This window comes from Lycium barbarum, chromosome 11 (genome assembly GCF_019175385.1).
Source record: "Lycium barbarum isolate Lr01 chromosome 11, ASM1917538v2, whole genome shotgun sequence".
In the NCBI taxonomy this organism is placed as follows: domain Eukaryota; kingdom Viridiplantae; phylum Streptophyta; class Magnoliopsida; order Solanales; family Solanaceae; genus Lycium; species Lycium barbarum.
This window is the reverse complement of record NC_083347.1, coordinates 26897063-26904759: the sequence shown is the minus strand read 5'-3', so window position 1 is coordinate 26904759 and position 7697 is coordinate 26897063. Positions and strand designations below refer to the sequence as shown.

At 38.2% G+C, this 7697-nt stretch overlaps 1 non-coding gene across 1 annotated transcript; it reads left to right on the top strand.

Moving 5' to 3' along the window:
• Window positions 1-2566: 2566 nt before the first annotated feature.
• On the top strand, window positions 2567-2673 carry LOC132620608 (small nucleolar RNA R71). Its single transcript, XR_009575048.1, has one exon. It is a non-coding gene; the product is annotated as a small nucleolar RNA R71 (small nucleolar RNA).
• Window positions 2674-7697: the final 5024 nt, after the last annotated feature.

Here is a 7697-nt window from a genome sequence, read left to right as displayed (position 1 = left end):
AAGGTATAGGGAAATGATCTTTGCACGATGCCGTGTTCAACTTCCGGTAGTCCATACACACTCTCCAACCGGTGACAGTTCTTGTTGGAATCAACTCATTTTTTGAGTTAGGGATAACAGTGATGCCCCCTTTCTTTGGCACACATTGGACTGAACTTACCCATGGAATATTGGCAATTGGGTAAACCACCCCAACATCTAGCCACTTAATAATCTCTTTCTTTACCACCTCTTGCATCAGTGGATTCAATCTTCGCTGATGCTCAACACTTGGTGAACTTTCCTCCTCCAACTGAATTTTATGCTCACAAATTTCGGAGGGAATCCCCCGGATGTCTGCAATAGTCCAACCCAAAGCTCTTAAATGCTTCCTCAAGACTGCGATGAGTCTCTGAACTGGGCCCTCATTCAGAAGTGATGACACAATAACTGGAAGAGTAGCATTTGCTCCAAGAAACACATATTTAAGATGGGATGGAAGTTGCTTGAGTTCCAACTTCGGTGGCTCAATGATTGATGGTTTTGCTGGAGGAGTTGTTCGCTTCTCTAAATCAAGAGAAAATTTCTTGGGCTCATAAGAGTAAGACCCCAGACCGGTGAGTGAATTCACTGTCTCAATATATCCCTCCATTTGTTCGGCATCAAAATTTACCAAGATGGCCAATAATGCTTCACTCAAGCATTCTTCCTCCATTTTAAATTCCACTGCTTTATCCACCTCATCAACAGAGTTTATGACTGAAATACTTTGATAAGGACTAGGTAATTTCATGCCTTTGCTAACGTGAAAAGTCACCTCCTCATCGTTCACCCGGAACTTGATCTCGTGCTTCTTGGAATCCATAAGAGCCCTTCCTGTCGCAAGGAAAGGTCTTCCCAAAATGATAGGAATTTCCTGATCAATAGCACAATCAAGAATCACGAAATCTGCCGGCAGTAGGAATTCCCCGATTTGATCCAGCACATCATCAACTACCCCCACTGGCCTTTTTATCGATCTGTCAGCCATCTGCAACCTCATGGTAGTTGGCCTTGGCATCGCTAGCCCCGATCTCTTGAAATTTCCAGGGGCATAAGATTTATGCTCGCCCCGTTATCACACAAAGCCCTGGCGAAATCCTGCTGCCCTATGGTGCATGAAATTGTGAATGCTCCAGGATCTTCCCTCTTTTGCACTGTGGTCTTGGAAAGAATAACACTAACGCGGTGAGTGATACCCACAGTGTCGTGTTTCAATGGCTTCTTTTTCTTCGTTAAAAGATCCTTCAAATATTTAGCAAAGCCAGGCATTTCTTGGACAGCGTCCATGAAAGGAATGTTCATCGTCAACTGCTTGAGTTGATCATAAAATCGCAAGCACTTCTCATCTTCAGTTTTTCTCACTAGCCTTTGAGGAAAAGGCGATGAAGATTTAAACAATTGGCTCAAAGGGCGAAGAGCGCCGGAAAGTTTTGCCTTTCCCCCTTCCTGTTTTTCTCCTTGTGCCTTGAGATTTTCAAGATTCTGCTCCTCTTCAGCCACAATAGGGACTTCCTCCTCTGCTTCTTCCTCTACAATAACATCAGGTACATCAGGCTGCGCTTCTTCTTTTTCAACAATTGGTTCCAGATCAATCACCTTTTTATTAGCACCTTGAAGTATTTTTCCACTTCTGGTGCTAATAGCAAGAACATTCTCCACAGATTTTACTCCACTACCTTTTGGATTTGGAACTGTATCACTCGGTAGTTGTCCCCGTTGAGGAGTATGCACTTCTCGGGAAAGGTCTTTGAATTGTGCTTCAAGCTTCTGAATGGAAGCTAAATGAGATAGTTGGACCTGAGACATTCCCTTGATTGTTCTCTCTGTTCTGTCTTGATTCATTAGCATTTTCTGTATCATACTTTTCAGTTCCGCAGAATCATTAGACGTGTTGCCAGCAGAGTTGCTAGCTGAATTATCTCTCCACTGTTGGGAATTAGATGCTTGACCCCTAGGTGGGATGTAGGGGTTCGAGCTCTTGTTGCCATAATTATAGTTGTTGTAATTTCCTTGATTTGGATTGCCCTGATCATTTCTTCCATAATTGTTTCCTTGAAATTATTGTTGAGGCTTTTGCCATGGGTGATTACCGGGACCTTGATAATTTTGCCTTTGATAGCCCCCTTGCGAGTTGTTGACATAATTCGCATCTTCATATTGTGGCTGCCCCTCTAGATAAGCTTCTTCAGAGACTTGGTACATTCCGGGAGCATGAGGTGGCATCTCCTCGACAACATTCACACCTTTGGCTTCTTTCTCCATAAGCCTCTTCGATAATAAATCCATGGTGGTTGGCAATTGAGCAAAAGCATGATCTCGTTCATGATTTTCTTTGGCCACCGCGGTAGCAGAGGGACTACCATATGACAGGGTTTCACTATCACTAGAATGCCAAGCTTGGTTGTGGGTAGTAAGCTTGTCGAGAAACCTGGTGATGTTGACAAATGATTTGTCCATGAAGCATCCCCCAGCTGCAGTGTTGACAACAATTTGATTCATGGTATCTAACCCCTTGTAGAATTTCTCGGTGAGGATAGCATCCGGAAATCCATGGGTCGGAGATTGAGCTAGATAATATTTGAAATGCTCCCATGCTGCATATAGTTGTTCCCCCGGAAGTTGTTTGAACTCAAAGATCTTGTCCCTAAGCTCAGCCTTTTTGCTTGGTGGAAACCACTTTTTCAAGAATATATTGGCTAACTCGTTCCAGGTATGAATGGTATTGCTGGGGAGCTTTTCATACCATTCCCTTGCTTGGCCAGCCAAGAAATATTTGAAGACTCGTAACCGCAGTGCATCAACAGGAACAACACCTTGGGATTGTTGAGAACATACATGCAGGAAATTCTTCAGGTGTCGGAGTGGACAATCCTCCGAAGAATTTCGGAAATAGCCTTCAAGTTTCAATAGCTGATAGATAGAGCTATCAATTTTGAAATTAGCATTTCCCGTTCTAGGAGGAACTACAGCAGAAGCATAATCAGCTTCGTCGATGAATTCCGCAAATACATTCTCATCCTCCTCTTCTTCTGGTGCAGGATGGTTCACTTGGATTCCCCTTTGGTTTCCTTGATTGCGATTGTGTCTTCCTGCCATGTTCACCTGGTTCGCTACAACAGCAAACAAGGTGTGATGGAATAGAAAAAGTTTTAAAGAAGAGTACACAACAATTAGTAATTTCTAAACCGTATTCCCCGGCAACGGTGCCAAAATTTGATACGCTCAAATTACACCTATTAATGATGTAAAGCGGACGTTGTCAAATATAGTAACCCAACAAGGTTGGGGTCGAATCCCACAGGGAATATGGAGAGAAAAGAGTACTAATCGTATGCGATACTAGTCTTTAAAAGCTTTAATCCTATTCCTGATAGTTTGAAATAATTGTTGAATAATGTAATTAAGTATTTTGATTGAAATTGTATTTAATGCGAAATAGAGACTGAGGTTGTGTTCCCCAATTTTGATTAGATATTATGCTTCAGGTTTCAATGTGATATACTTCTAATGGTTGTTCTATGAATATGCACTTGGTCTCTTCAGAACTTCTTAATGTTTTCCAACAGTTAAGTCATATTTCCTCTTTATGATTCTTCCGAATGTAAAAGAGTTGCAATCGAAGAATGACTAAAAATGCCAATTTAGACTTGTTCTCATCCCTAAGTTAATCTATTAAACGAGGGTTAACGCCTCGAGTCATTGTCATTCAATCTTACCAATACTAACTTTCTTTCCCAAGAAAAGTTAATATAATGGCTTAGGATAATGCTTGCAATCATCACCCAACGCTAAATCACAAAAACTGAATGAATATATCAATAATAGAAACCTATTCACATAATATCCATCATGGGACTCACAACCTTAGCTTTAAAATTAGCTACTCATAATCTTGACTAGCAAAGAAAGCTTAAAAGTTGACATAATATACTTACAATGCAATTACAAGGTGGAATGGAAGTGAAGTAGTTTACTTTAAATGCTCCAAAAACTTCTAATATGAAAAACCTAGAGTTTATGCTCTCAAAAATATCTGGCTGCTGAATTAAAACCCCACATTAAGTATTTATAGAGCCAAAAATCGCGCCAAGTTTCTGGACAAAAATGCCCTTACGCCGCATCGTTACGGACCGTAACTCAGGTTACGGTCCGTCCTTCATTTCGTCATTTGTCCACTTGTTGTTACGACCACCATGCGACGGACCGTAACCTGTGTTACGGTCCGTCCTTCTGAAGCGTAACTTGTGACAATTACTTGGCAACTCTCTGAAATTTTGGCTGATGTTACGGTGAGATGTTACGGACCGTAACACGACATCGTAACACTGATTTTTCCATGAAAACTTTCTGGAAATTTGGCTCCTGTTACGGTTCAATGTTACGGACCGTAACATGAGTTACAGATCCAGTTACGGTCCGTAACATGAGTTACAGACCGTCATTTAGCTCCAATTTGTCCGTTTTTCAGCATTTCATCTCATTTCCGATTCTTAGTTAACCAACCCTATAAAACACAAAAATAACATAAAAAACAATGTAAAAACACTTAAAAACAAGCAACACTTCTAGTTACAAAGGCATAAAATGTGCCGAAATTCACGGCACATCAGTATGCCCACTTCTATCTCAACATCCTCATTTCTGCAATGTTAATCTTCTGAACATGAGTTTTCTTAACACGCCAACACTCCGCCCCAAACAACATAGTCAGTCTCACCACCACTCCGTTGAACCTGCACATTCTTATCACACAAAACGCCGGAAGCGAGCATGTACTTCATCCAACCCGCTCTAATACGATGTGTGACATCATCGTCAATCTCCCCATTACCTTGGATAACTAACCCCAAATACTTAGAACTTTCTCTCTTGGGGATGACTTAAGTATCAAGCCTCACATCCTCCCCTACTTCATGAATTGCGTCATTAAACTTGTACTCCAAATATTTTCACTTACTCTTGCTGAACTTGAAACCTTTAGACTCCAGGGCTGTCCCCAAACCTCCAACTTTGCTTTGACACCGATCCGCGTCTCGTCAATCAAATGTTATCTGCAAATAACATGCACTATGGCACATTCCCTTGAATGTGACGTGTTAGTGCATCCATTGCCAGGGCAAAAAGAAATGGGCTGAGAGCGTATCCCTAGTGCAGAGCCCTCACTACTGGGAAGTGTTCAGAGTCATCATCTAATATCTTCACCGGGGTCTTGGCTCCATCATACATATCTGAACCACTCTAATGTGTGCTACATGAACACCCATACCTTCCAGACATCTCCATAAAACCTCCCTCATGACTTTGACGTATGCCTTTTCTAGGTCAATGAATACTAAATGAAAGTTCCTTTTCTTCTCTCTGTACTGCTCCACCAACCTCCTAACAAGGTGAATAACCTCTGTGCTCGATCTCCCCGGCATAAATCCAAACTGAATTTTGGAAATGAAACATTCCTCCTCAATCGCGTTTCCACCACTTTCTAGCAAACTTTCATCCGATGGCTTAGCAATTTGATACCCTAATAGTTGTTGCAATTTTGGATGTCTCCCTTGATCTTGTACGACGAGATCATCGTAATCCATTTCCATTCTCCAGACATCTTCGATGTCCTAAAAATGAGATTAAACAACCGAGTAAGCCACTCCAAGCCTGCCTTCCCCCATTATTCCAAGAATTCTATGGGGGCTTCATTAGGCCGGTCGTTCTTCCCCGGCTCATCTTACGCTTAACCCCCTCCACCTCCTTAACCTTAACGCGCCTACAATACCCAAAATCACGGCGAATCTCGGAGTACTCCAAATCGTCCAACACTATGCTCTTGTCCCCCTCTTCATTCAAGAGCTTATTAAAGTACGTCTGCCATCTTCGTCTAATATATGCATCTTCCACGATATCTTGCTGTCCTTGTATTTGATGTTATAGTAGCAAAACTATTTTTCATAATTAATGGACTAAATTTTCTCTAGAAATATTTTTGAAATGTTAGCCAAGCACCAAAAAAATTAATTTTGTGCATCACATAATTGATATTAGTTGTGTGATTTTTTTTTTTTTTTTAAATTTTACAAGTTGAAAATTTTAAACATTGACTCCATTAACTTGTAAGATAAAAGAGAAGCCTCACATAACCAAAACTGAGACGGTCTCCTCCCCCCCCCCCCCCCCCCCCTCTAAATTGCTATTCTAATATTACAACAACAACAACAACATACCCAGTGAAATCCCACAGTTGCTATTCTAATATTAATAAAAGTATTTTTCAAATTAATTAGTTAAATACAAATTACTTCTTATTTAAAAGTTTTTTTTTTTCGAAAAAACACTTCTGACAATATTTAAACAAGCAGGCTATAATCCCCCGTGGGATCCCTTGATCGTAATAATTAGTTTATTAATGGAGAACCCTACTATCATCAACTACTTTTTTAATATCTTAATATTGATATTTTGAATCTACTGATTATTGACTCTGTAATAAATGAGCATGTAAGTTAACGAGAATCCCTAGTGGAACATAAAATCTATGTTCGTTTTCTTGCTCCATGTGGTAATTTGGACTCCAAATTGGTTTAATTAGTCCATCCATTGTCAATATATTCTATTCATACTTGTGATTTTCAATCATTATACCCACTAAAATGGATCTATGAACTATTTAGGAATTGAATTTTATTCTTATAAGCAACTTTTCTTTTCCTTTCATTTACGGGTTCTTCAATAATGTAAAACATTCATATATATTACTCGTTCTGTTCGTGTTTGATTTAACACACTCTTAAGAAATAACAAATAAAATGGTAATTTTACTATAGTATTCTTAATTATTTTAATCATCGATATTGGGAAATAAATTAGAGTACTTAATAATAAAGATAAAATAAGTATAAAATGATAAATTATGTCTTGATTTTCAAATCGAACAAGTAAAAGTTGACCTGTATTTTTAATATAATGGACAAATAAAAATGAATGAAGGGAGTACCAAAAGAGATCCACTAGAATACCAAGGTGAATGAAGTACAAAAAAGATCATTAATTTCTATAACCTATTTTTGTAAGACAAAAGGTTAAAATATATCCTGATGAATCTTACAGATAGGATTACTAGTTGTTTTTATTTCATATACATAGAAGTCCAAAGAAGCTAAAAGTCAAAGATAAGAGATCGAGAACATACACCAATACAAATAATATTAGTTTTTCAATAAACAATTTTTACATGATTATAAATTTTAGAAAGACATATCTTTGTGATTTTAGATATTTATACAAGCTTAGAATACGACGATGGCATAAAAAATATTCGTCTTTAAATTTGATTTCATCAATAAGAAAGACAGCCTCAATCCTTTAATACTCTATCCATTTCCTGTTTGTATCGTTCTGATTTGAAAGGAAGTTTAAAAAAGTAACAAAAAAAAAAAAACTTTTAAATCTTGTGATTTTAAATTAAAGATGACTAGAATTTATCAAAATATTATTTAATCTGTGATCCTAAACATATCATATTGAAAGTTAGAATTAAAAAACTATTAAAAAAAAAGAGGCATTCTACTAAAATGAAAAATAAGAGAAACATTTTGAAACAGAGAAAGTAGTAAACAAGCATGTTTGCAAATATTGAAATACATGAGCATAGTATATTACTAAACAACAACAACAATAATATATTTATT